Source organism: Limanda limanda, chromosome 7, assembly GCF_963576545.1.
Source record: "Limanda limanda chromosome 7, fLimLim1.1, whole genome shotgun sequence".
NCBI classification, from domain to species: Eukaryota; Metazoa; Chordata; class Actinopteri; order Pleuronectiformes; family Pleuronectidae; genus Limanda; species Limanda limanda.
This window is the reverse complement of record NC_083642.1, coordinates 8,462,568-8,475,786: the sequence shown is the minus strand read 5'-3', so window position 1 is coordinate 8,475,786 and position 13,219 is coordinate 8,462,568.

Genomic DNA, 13,219 nt, shown 5'->3' with positions numbered 1-13,219 from the left:
TATGGTCGCCTAGGCAGAGGGGCCGTGAGAGAATTTTCCTGTCTAAATTGTTTGATGGATATTTCAAGAAAGATAGCTGCCAGACAGGTTTTTCGTTTCTCACTCCTGAACTTCATAACCGTTGCTATGTTGCTAAAATCATGCTGTAGACGGATTGTTATTTTTGTCATGATCCTACACCTATCTGTTTTATTCTTTTGATTATGTTGAGACTTTATTTAGTCTCGAAGGGGGGTTATGTCGTGTACTCACTAGAGTAAGCAACTTTAGTATGTGTTTAAATAGAATGACAGGCTGATATATATGATGCTTATTTTGGTGACTCAGACAGTCTCCGAGAGTCTTTCAGTTGTTTATTTAAGTAGGTATTTCCTTCTTTGGAAGGACCTTTGACCTAGGGAATAACCTCTGTCCAGCAAATGGTTAGAGGTGAAGGGACAATCTTTGACCAGTGTATTCTCATCTTCATGTACTAAACACGTCCTTATTAGGAGGCCTTAGGTGAGATGACATGTTACCCGAAGCCATGGGTGGAACTAACCTCTCTATATAATGTGTGTTTGACCACGGCCTGTCAGACTTCACCATTTGGCTGTGTGATTTCTCCGAGTTCTAGAGCTTGTCCTGACCTGGGAAACTTCTGTGTGATAAACATTATTATACTTGTTAGTACTGGGTCCGCGTTCCTTTCCTTCATCATCAACTTCTACAACCACATCAACCTCTCGGCTGACCAGAAATACACGTCAAGGACAAAAACAATTACATAAGTATTTATGAACAAAGAAGTGCACACATATATAATTTCTGTTTATTTATTTATTGATCAGTTTCTAAGTTTATATATTGAATAATTTCTTTATTTTTTTTATTCACTTTTTTGTGTTTCAAACAAACATCTGAGGTTTTTTATATGTGTGTCTTGGTTCGCTGTGTTAAGAGATCTTGGTCTTACTCAAAAAATAAAATAAAGAGTAATGGTCAGTGTGACCCAAGTAGCCGCTGTGGCAGAAACAGGATTGTGCTGCATCTGAAAGAGGTTGGAGGCTTAATTATTCTCTCTTCAAAATAAAAGTGCCAAAAAAACCTCTACTAAAAGCACAGTACCAAGATCCAAAAACCACAAAAGAAGAGAAACCAGTTCCTCGTGTGAAACTGGGGCTGCACAATCATTGCAAAAATGTTTTTTGTGTTGTGGTGGATGAATTCCTAAATGGAAGTGTGCAGTCCCGGCAGGTAATTACAAGGATAAAAAATCCTTGTCTGTTCTGGGTTGGTGGTCGTTCCATAGGATCACATCAGTTCTCAGTGAGCATATTCTGCTCTGATAAATGACTCAACTAGGATAAAAGATACCACTGCTTTACACAAACACACGCCTCATCTAATCTATCCTTATTTACTTAATTTTCCCTGACAAAACAAGACTCCACCATCCTTGTTACCCAAAAGCGTGTTTACAAAGATGGTATTATGATAAATCTACTGTCGTGAAGTGGAGCTGAGACATTGGTACAGTACAGATTGGGTCACCACATCAGGAGGGTTTCAGGATACAGAATGGTGGTTGATGGGGGATTTCATCAGGTGAAACGTGCTATTTCTGGTTCACCTGTACAGTGCATCATGACCGGTGATTCACTGGGTGGTGAATGGGAGGAGAGCTCCAGGTGATGAATCTGGGCTCTGTATCCTGGGAGGTCATCCACATGACATCAAGAGCGATTAGGGGCCTTGTCCCCAATCTATCAGGGGACAATCGGTGTATTTCATCATCACATCTATTCTTTTTTCCCCCGTCCTCCCTCACCCACGGGGAGTCACTCATCAGAAACGGTCATTTAAATGTGTGGTCATGGACAAGGTCACAGCCAGACTGTACGTATGTTGCTCTCTGAGCGTATGTGTGGTTTCACTCGCCTACGTATATGCCACAAAGACAAAGGGAGACAAGGAGCCATCGCTCGTCCCTGAGGAGTCATCCATCAGGACTGTATCTGACCCTGGAGGACGGATGTGGTCCCTTGGCGCGCCTGCTCACCCTGGATGGATCCAAGGTTCCACTGCTGTGGCTCCGAGTGCTGGAGGAGTGGTCGGACTCATTAGACACAGTGTAAGGCTGACAGCGGCGGGACCACAGGGAGCCTGGGGTTCTGTCCGTTAATCTTGGTTAGAGATCGGTTTTTGTGAATGTCTTTGGGTCTTGTGGCCCCTCCGACTGTTTGTGTGATACAAAGACAAGTTGTTCAGCGCTTTGGAGGTGATGACGTGTAGAGCCACTGAGCTGATTCAGGCAGGAGGGTGTGTTTTGTGTGATTGACAGGACATGCAACCAAATGGACCAATCAGAGACGTTGCGATTTGCTTTGCCACGATATGCAGTTACATATATTGTATTTTATTTGTATTACTTGAACTTTAATGTATTACATTTTAACTGCCCTTTGGTCGTGCAACTCCACCTGTCAAGCACTTTGGTCAACCAAGTTGTTTTAAATGTGCTTTATAAATAAAATTGACATTGACATTGACATATAGTTTCCGTGTAAAATAATGGATTGGCCTTAAGACGGCATAGTGGGTTGGATAGGAGCAGGATTTCAGTGAGTAAAGATGGACCGACCTTATAATGCAACGCCATTACTGGGTCAATAAACCTGTTATTTCATGAAAAATGAAATAAAAGCCATTTAAGAGCGTATACCTTTGGCTTTTATAGTTTATCATTGCCCTTGCGTTAATATTTATTATGTTTTAAAATTTCCCAATAAACAGAAAAGGTTACTGCACTGAAAATCTCCTTATTGTTTCCAACAATATTCAGTTTGCAGGGCAAAGGCAATGATTTGCAATAAACGCCGCTCTTCTTAGCAGAGAAGAGGAGAACAACAGCGACTCTGGGTCCTACAGCACAAATTACTGGGCAGCAAAAAAAATAAGCAAACCCTCCATTACTTACTGACTCCTTTTTAGGTTAATCAAATATTGATTACAGGAGTTATCACAAATTGATTTGACTGGAATAAGTTGGCAGAGTTGGAAGAAATTAATTGGGAGCAAGCAATTTCTGCCTTATAAAATATAAATCATTTATCCAGTACCCCTGATAACGACGGTGCATGCTCTAAAAACAGGTGATTAAAATGCTATTGTGTTTATTTACAATAAACCAAAACACCAAATGCTGACATGTGCTGGACATGATTTCACCAAATAACTTCCTCTATCAATCCAGAGGGACACATAAAGTGATATGGTATCTTAAATGCTTGGTTTAGAGAGATTGGCAACAAACACTGGGCGTGACCCTGAACCCTGAGCTGATGAACCCTTGGATGAGAAACCCTCCAGCTCCTCAACAGCTGATCTGATTTCGTTCAATCAATAAATGTTCACCGAGTTAGGCGTGTGCCGGGTGAATGGGAAAAAGACAATATTTCTCCAGTACGGCAAAACACAAAACCAAACCTCCTTGTTAATCAACGGGAGCTGGAAAGAAGTGGCAATACATATTTATCTTACCGAAACACACACACACACAGACACACACAGCACTGCAGCAACAAAGAAAGACAGGGAGTTTTACAGAAGAGTGGAAAAGTTTGGACTAGCTACATGTTATTCAGCCTGGTCCTCCAGACCTCATTATTTAGTCTAATTTCCTTGATGGATGCTCAAGTGCTGAAATCCCACTGATTGTTAGATTACAATGTGAAATAGATCTATTCAGCTGTAACCTGGTGGAGACACAGCGCTGCTGGCAGCTGAAGATGAAGATCAAATTGACAAAGAAGAATGATTTTGGAGATTTGTTGTTAAAAAACTGTTAAATCTGAGAGTAAATTTTATGAAGTCTGTTTTATTTTTAAAAAACAGCATTTGCTCAACAGCATTGACAGTATTATAGCATGTGATAAATACTGGTTAAGACTATTTGCAACAATATTTACCTTGTCTAGTCCAGAGTTACAACTTTGAAGTCTTTTAAATCACGCTACAGTCATGCTCACTCAGAAATGTCACAAATATATAACCACAAATTAAAACTATGGATTAAAAATTACTACAAATTAACCCAAAAGATTATGTTAAAACCCAATGACAACGCCTCCATTCAGGACAAGAGAGCTCAAAATGGTCTGACAGGAGGGAAATTATGTGATCCCTAAGCTATGGCCTTCACAGTCACTACATCTCAACACCTATGTGGCATTTAGATTTCTATGCCTCAATGCAGGTGTCACCCAGAGTCTCCGGAGGCATCATGTTTTTGTGTTGTTCTTCAGTCCGTCCCACTCCTCTGATCAAGACTCTAGAACTGTATTTTAAAAAGTGGTCTAACCAACACATAAACATTGTCATGCTGATCAATGTATCAATTCTTTCACATTGGCAAGAACCACAAAATCCCAACAGTTTCTTCTGCCGTGGACTAAATGGAAATGGCTCGTCTTATGTGATCTTTTTCACGACTTCAGGTTACAAACAACATCATCTGACCGCTATGACTGTATGTGCTTTGTGATTATTTCCTTTCTCACACCCTGAAGATCTACAAGCAGCTCATGGCTATTGAAATGGTTGACCAGCAGCGAGAAAAACACAAAGCGAGTGCTAGGTCTCTCTCCCTTTGTTCCTCAGTGTTCCTCCTCTCACTCGTATTCTCCTGTATAACACAACTGAATGCAATTCTGCCTTTGTGCTCCTCTCACTGTATGAATCTCTCTACCTCTCCCCCTCTCTCACCATCCTTGGCTTCACAGTTTCCATCCCTGAGAGCCAATCGATAGACTGCAACAGCCTTTCAATGAAATCTCCCCTGCGCCACTGGAGAAAAGAAACGTTGTTCAATCGAACCGATAACTCTCTCCTTCTGTTCCTTTTGATCGCTCCCTCCCTCCCCGCACTTTATTTTATATATATATTTACAATCTGCCTTCCTCTCTGTTTTGTGCTCGATGCGAGGAGGATGACAGGAGGTGGAACAGGCAGCGGTCAGAGTCCACGGCTGGAGGCTTGTGTGATGATCAGTGAGGAGTTATACCCAGGAATCATCATGCTACAGGCATTGTAAATTACCTCTGAGTATTGCCAAGGAGATAAAGCAGACAGGGGGGCGGGGGGGTGAGAACAGGTAGGCACAGTCAGTCTTTCGGTCAGTGCAGATCGCAGAGAGACGCAGCAGCTGTCACATAAAACAGGAAGCATCACAAGCTTTATAAGACCTAACTTTAAGTCTGACGCAGCTGCAACATGAATGTGTGGCTATGTGTGTGTGTGTGTGTGTGTACCTGCACAGCTGACAGGCATAAAGACGAGCAGATGAACAAGGTGGTAAAACCTGTAAGTGCGCGGCATTACTGCGAATGTCAGCAGGTTTATTTTCCAAGAATCCACAGTCAACAATCCTAAATTCCCATTGGGAACAATGTCCAAAACAGCAGCTCATAAAATCAGCTTTAATTTTGGGGTAAGTGGGCAGCTGTGATTTCCAACTGTGAAACATATGTGTTGTCCACAGTGGGCGCTGCGCAAACCTGATTTGTCAATAAGGGCTAATTGTGATGAATCAGCAAAGGAAGACGCTTAACGATTTGTTGATCAAGTTCGAGTTGCTTGTTTTCTATAATCCATGCTTTCACTGTCACATGTAATTTGAGGGGGAGAGGTTACATACTTTTTGAATCCAGGAGCATTTATCTTGTATGAGAAAGTACTGCATTGGACTACAATAAAACTACAATACACAAACTTAAGGTGATGCAAGCGCCTGAGTGGCCAAACTCAGTTGGAGCTCTGGTTCACAATCCTGCTATATTGGCTTTTATTCTTTTTCTTGATAATAAATTTCAAAGCAAAAGAGAATATTTACTCCAGGCGAGTAAACCTGTTGGCAAAATGCCTCCTAAACAACTTTCCAGAGAGAGAGACGCCCCATTGGCCTCCCCTCAACATGGTGATGCTCTGCCAGCAGCAGCTGATGAAATGCACCCAGACGTGACCTTTGAGGTTGAGGCGGTGAATATAAGGCCACGCAGAAAATCCTGATGGGAAAAAGCACCGACTCATACTGAACTGCTAACTATGGGAAAACAAAAGAAGGTAAACAAATCTCTGGAACCAGGAATCCAGGGTCAATCAGGCCATGATAGTCAGGTTTCACAACTTCAATCATCAACAGCTAAAGGTGATGGATGATGTGAGTCAACTCAAGGAGATCCATGCCCCCCCCCCACCCATTCTCATCCCCTTTTGGATAGACTGCAAAACAAAACAAAATAGTGCACGGCAAGGCTATGCTAACTTTGCTAGCCAAAGCAAACCAGCTGCTAGCCTGCCAGCAGTCTGCACCACAGACTGGACATCAAGATGGACGACTTGACTGCTCCCCAAAAGTGAAGCCAAGCAGTCTTCATCGCCAGCTGGTATATCACAAACCCTGTCTCATCCATGTTAGTGGTTGGGGCATTGGCCAAACTAAAAAAGTCCAAATACAAGTCCAATAGATTTTTCTCAAAGACATTTATGGTAGTGCTAATCACACCGTTGTATGCTCAAGTGTTCATTTTTACAGGAAGCTTGGTTTTAATCAGTTATTTCCTGCTCTGAAAACATGGTGAAACGTCAGGTTTGACTGACTCATAATGGAACACTTGTAACGTGGGTCCTCAAGAAAGCATAATGCCCGATCGCAAGTGGGAGGAAGTGGTTGAGAGTGTTTTTGGTTCTCCTCTACACAGGGAACTTTATTCATCTGTGCCTCTGGTTGATTGTTCATTGGTTTCTTTAACTGGGCACCTATTGATTACAGGAAACGCCGTGCTGAGAGCCTGAAGGCGTTGTGGTGGACGGAAATATATCTGATATGTGTGCAAATGGGACACCTAGAAGTAATGAATAACATAAATATCCTTTAAACGCATAAATGTCCTTATTTTAAATCAATGACATTTATGAAGAAGATATCTCTAAGCACAAAAAAATAGACCACAGCTCAAAATGATAATGAAATCAAGTTGCACTGTCAAAAGCTGATCTACTGGCAGTAAATATGACATTGAGGAATCAATTTTTTTCTCAGCGGTAAACAGTGGGCCTGTGTACCAGCAGAGCGACATCATTGTGAGTCACACCCAGGTGTTCCTCCCACCCGCGCACGCCTGGAATTTGGGTGACCTATCATGAAATGGGTGGACAGGCGCTGTAGGGGATGCTTCAGTAGCAATCACAATTCAGCAGCCAGCAAAGTGCAATTTTGATGTCAAGAATCAACAGGATACGAACTAATGCGTTTGCCACTGGGAGGCTGTCAGGGGCACAGTTTGGGGGAGGAAAAGCCTGAATGATTTTAGGGGCCTAGAGCTTGACAAAGACCCTGCAACATGTCTTGGGATTATAAATATAAAGTCAGAGCTGTTGTTGAGCTGTTGTCAGGGAGCCCAAAATTCCTGGCACTGCCCCGGCATAGCTCTGCCATGGCACAGCTTTTTGTTTCCCTTTTAGGACCAAAGCACTGAACTTAAATTACATTCTTTCAACACATCTTTCTGATTTTGAGGCACTTTTGACATCAAAATGTAATAATAGGCCTTGGCCACTACAGCGTCTGTTTTTGAAAATGGAACCAAACATGTGGCTGAATGTAGAAAGTTGTCGCATCTACTTTAAATCTAAACTCTAGAAACTGCTTCTCTGTTTTGCACAGAGTTAAAAATGAGACGAGACAAACTCCATTTTTCATTCGCTCCATTTGTGTTCGACGCAAAATCCCATCAACGCTTCGCTTTCCTTGTGGGAATCATATCCCATCTCCTCCCCTAGGTGGCATTTCCATTACAATCTGGTGGAGCTAACATTTTCAATAATTGCGCATCAAATGTAATGATGCCATTAGGACGAATTTCCTTTCTGTGTCTGGAAAAGAGCAATGGCCTGATTATACCAATGCACTGCAATTCATACAGTTGTGACATATAATTAAGGCCTTACGACCCGAACTTAGTGAGAGGGATGTTAATGTTCTTTACACCCGTCTATAGTTCTTCTTAGTTATATGAGAATATAGGATTGCCTTGCAAATACTGCAGTGTGTATAATGTGCCAAAGGCCGTGTTTAATGTCGTTTGCATGTATTTTCCTATTATTTTTACGCATTCAAAAGATCAAGTCTTCTTCTGTCCTGTACCATTTCAGTAAGAAGTCCAAATAAAACAATTAGCCCTCTTTTAAAAAACCAGGCCCATGTACCGTAAACGTCAAAATAATAATAATATACATAATTCCTCATTCAAACCTTGAAGATGATCTATTATTTTAATTAATTGACATATTTTACTGTAATGTTTCCTTGTTAGATCTGAGTATGGAAAATAAAATAAATATCTGCGTGTTGTCCCATCAAGGTCGTGGTTTATTTGCTCTGTAAAGGAACATGTCTGGATTATCAGTATCGACTCCACGACGATGTATTTGTTATCAATTCCTGTTTTGCTCGTTTTCTCCAATCACTTCAGCATTGCCTGTTTTCATGAGCTGTATGCTTCGGAACACAGCTTAATGTGTGGTACCTGCTGTACATTCATCCACTCCACACTGATTTTTCCATCATGAAAATGGCCTAAGCGCGGTTCTGCAGAGTGCAAAGCTTTTAAAAAGGAAGAAAAACAAGTTATTTGATTGGTCACGGCTAATGCCAGCACCAACAGGAGCTTCCAGCGCGTTCGGAAATGTGAGTCAACCCCCGTGCACCTGCCTGGAAGCTCCTGACGCGAGTCCCTTTAATTACCCCAGAATGAGGCATGTGCGTTTTGCAGGTTTGCATCACTGCCTAACAAGCGAGAAGACACTAATGCGGGAGAAGAACAACCAAATATACTTTCTATCCAAACACAGATTGTGGAATTAGGGAGAGGGACAGAACTGGAGACAGTGACGGAGGAAATGAAGCGAGTGGTTGAACCAAATCAAACACGGTTAACTTCCAATGAAACGAGCAGTTTAAGCTCTAATTGAGTTTTTATTGGTGAGCAATAATGATGCAAATTACACAAATTGACAAATTTTGACGGTGCATACAAACATGTCTGAAAATAATTTTAAGGAAACATTTCTCCCTGTGTGAGTAGAGACGAGTCAGGAGGTGTCAGGAAGCTTTACTTGTCTTAAGAGGCTCTCATAATGCATGAGCAGGACTCTGAGTGCCTGATCAGCACAACGATGACATTGATGCTCGGGCTCGCCATCCCTGCTACCACGTCTCCTCCTGCATTATTACACGTCCAGATACCATCTTTAATTCTACTTCCTTTAAACAAGGTTGATGTGAGGGTCATTAAACCTCCTTTCATGACGTTAATTACCTGATAAGGTTTTCCCGGGGTAAGATGGACAGAGAGGCTTTCAGGAGAGAAGGATTTCCTCCAACACTGAGCAGCTATACACATCATTCTCCCACCTAATCACATACGTGCCATAATCTTTTATCCAAACCAGAATTACCGCCTCGCAGTTGTGCGCCTCCATCAGCCAGTTATGTTGAATCGTCCATGTCTGTGCAGACCCACGTAGTATATGCAGTGAAAAATGTAGATGCTTCGCACATCTTCGACAGGGAAGCACAGACGAACTGTACAATCACCACAGTTCCAAGGTCAGTGATATACCGATTCAGTGTCTGACCAAATGTGAAATACGGTCACATTTCTTGAGTTATGGTGTTAAATAATGACTGGAAAAGCGTATTTTCAGAACATTATCTTCTCACAGGGAAGTTGACCTTGGACATTACACGTCACCGCTACATAATTTTATCCTATTAGACATTAGTGGGACGTTTTGTCACAATTAATGTATCAATTCTTGAGTTATGGCCAAAAACATTGACCTTGACCCCCAAATGTTAATCACTCTGATCCTCGAGTCCAAGTTGATGTTTTGCTAAATGTGGTGAATTTCTTTTGAGGCGTTCAGGAGACGTTGTGTTTTCAGCAGTGGGATGAGCGGACAACCCACTGTCACTGGTCGAGTCGTAAAAGTGCCAAGAGAAAATGATTAAGTTAGTGTGTCCGAGTCCCCTGAGGAAACCCATTAATTCAATTGGGCAGCCAGTGTATGCTGGTTTAATGCACCTTCTTTCTCTTTTTTATATCTGACCCTTTCATAAGCATTGTCATAAAAATGTTATATTTATTTATCTATAAGCAAACTGTGTATTTACTTAATTTGAATGTTGATTATAGAGCCTGTGTATCTGACACATTGTAATAACACAGCTATAGACAAATCAATCTCACACACCTTGTTTCTCAATGAGCTTTTCCACCCAGACACTTTAATGTGGACGAAGCATTTTTCTGGAGAAAGTCTGTTGATACTTGAACTCAGCACTAAAACAGCTGCAGTGGACAAAACACATCAGATAACAGTAATGAATGGATCCGATTTTGATCTGCGTTATTTTTGGCTGATTCTGCTCCATTAAATCACGAGGACATCTCTAGTTCACTTATGCTTCAGTTTACAGTCAAGAGCATGATGGAGGTTTTGCATTTATTTATATTTCCCCTAATTTGAAAATACATAATTTAGCATTTTTAACCAAACTTAAAATAGAAAGGCAAAATAACTAGTCTGTTTATCAAGTATGTGAGGAGGCCAATTGTTGAGAAAGTCAGTAAGTCAAATTACTCGTTCAGTGCGATGTTTGTTGCAGCCTTCTCTCTGAGTGACCTCTAGTAATTTAGCCGTGGCGAGTGAAGCTCTACTGAGTTCACAGAACCCCGAACTGGAGAATCAGTAGTTACTGCTGTTTTCGAGAAAGCGGGGGGGCTCACAGTGCTTCTGGCTGTTTGGGTTTTCAAGCTGGAGGAGTCTGAAAAGTTACCACAGGGATAACTGGCTTGCTGCGGCCAAACCTTTATAGCGACTTTTCTTTTTGATCCTTCGCTGTCGGCTCTTACACGTTGTTAAGCTGAATTCACCGAGCATTGGATTGTTCAGCCGCTGCAAAGCAATGTGTGCTGGGTTTTGACCATTGTGAGAGAGTGAGATTATTTTTCATGATCGACAACATCACTTATGTTGATGATTCCCAGCGCTGGTCAACCGGATTATTCAAAGTTTATGAACCTTTGGCTCATCACCTTCCCTGTCCTCTACCTTAACCTTCCTTGGGCCTTTCACAATACACATGGCAAGTGTAAAACCAATAAGATTAAAGGTTTTCAAGATATGAGAGCCAGAGTCCGACAGGCTTAGTAGAAAACATTTGTTATCATTTTTAGGGTTCCCAAATGAGTATCTTCTGATTTCCTGGTTTTAACCAACCAATGATCTCCAACCCCAGCATAGCACAAAATAGCTGCAGGCTTATTTTCTTTCAATCAAATCGGTTCAGGTTTAAAACGCAACACTGCTGTAATAGTTCGATGGCGTTTTCAAGAACAATCAGTGGATAGAGAAGATAGAAGAGGAGCGAGGAAAGTGGAGTCTGGGTTTGGTATAGAGAGACTCAGTCATAAAAAAGTCATAAATAGTAAAAATATGGATTGATATAATGAAAATCTTATTATAGATACTAACTTTAAATTAAAAAGAGTATTTCCACTTGTCTGCTGTCTTGTCTGCCTCCACATTTGCCAGAACACCCAGACTGCTCACAGGGCAGCAATAAACACTAACAACACATCAAGCTAATTCACTTTAAACTCTGTCGACCCTGTTCCCCTGTCGCTTGTAACACAGAACAGCGCCTGCGTCAGACTGGCTCCCCTGCATGTCCATACGCAGCCATCTGCTGACTATTTAAATGCAAGTGGATGAGAGCCCAGCAGAGAATTTCCCCCACAGGAGCTTAGTGAGGGTCAAATAATCTTTGCACCCAGTCACCTGTGAGACAGTCCCTCAGGTTTATAAACGAAATAATGCGTCGCTGTCGTTTCAGCTCTGACCCGAGTGTAACCTGGGGTCGACCTCTTTATGAATCAGCTCTGCGGAGAGAAGCATCATAAATGGAGTTTCACGGGGGTGGATGCAATATGCTGCAGGAAGCTCTGCTGTAAATATAGAGCCAAAACAATTAGGGATTTATTCTGCTCTCTTTATGCTAATTTTCTGAGACAATCAGACACAAATCCATCACACACACCACAAGTTCGTCCTACGATGCCAACACACAAAACCACACTCACTCTCCTCTACTTTCTCTCCATCATTTGTACACACCCACATGGATCCACCCACACTGGCTCTCTCACACACACACACACACAAACACACATGCTCAAAGCCCAGCGCAGTGTGCAAGTGGAGTAGAATAGAAATAGTTCAGGTTAAAAATGGGCTACAGTTCAATCAGTGGAACGTAGGGGGGAGATTCAATTAAATTTCTCTCTGCAGAGGAAAACGCCATACACACAATATAAGCGTCTCTGTTCAGATTCCATTATGTTGTCACTAACCATGAATCACAGTGAAAACAGCTTCGATTTTTTCTGAAATGTTGGGTATAAATTATTTTTCTAACCCCTGGCTATGTTTTAATTATGCAAGCGATTGCTTTGAATCATCTGTCCACCGGGAAATCATTTTATTTAAAGGAATTGAAATTAAATTTCAAATACATTTCCAGGAATTGCAAATGAGTGTTTTTGGAACCATGTGTTCCCTTAAAAGTTTTTCCCTCATTTGAATTAACATATGAAAATGTTCCAACAAGATTATAATCACTGAGATTTCATCGGGCAAACAATTTCCACCTCAGGAGTCCGAGCCCTGTGCTTTCGCTGACACAATAGTGTCGCCAGTTCTGATAGAAGGTGTTTGTGTCTGTAGATACACTGTTAAGTGAAGAGAGGATGTGAGAAAGAATATTTCAAACACGGAGTGAAAAAGTCCCCGAGGACCATCAGTCAGAAGACTGCAGCACTTAGGAACTAAAATAGAGCCAGGCAGAGAGCATAATTAGGCATTTTAAGTGCTTTACATAATAACAGTCAGTCATAATGAAGGCCCTGTGGAATCCAGACGCTGGGCAGCTATTGTCACTCTGCCACAGGAGGGGCATTCGTAAGACGGCTGGAGGATGAGATGGAAGGATAAAGGGTGATAGAGAGCTGGAATGTAATAACGCGTAAAAAAAGGCTATGGTTATAAAACATTCAAAATGAGGATGGAGTTAACTAAATTAACATACAGTTTTCAAGAAAGGCACCAAAGTCTG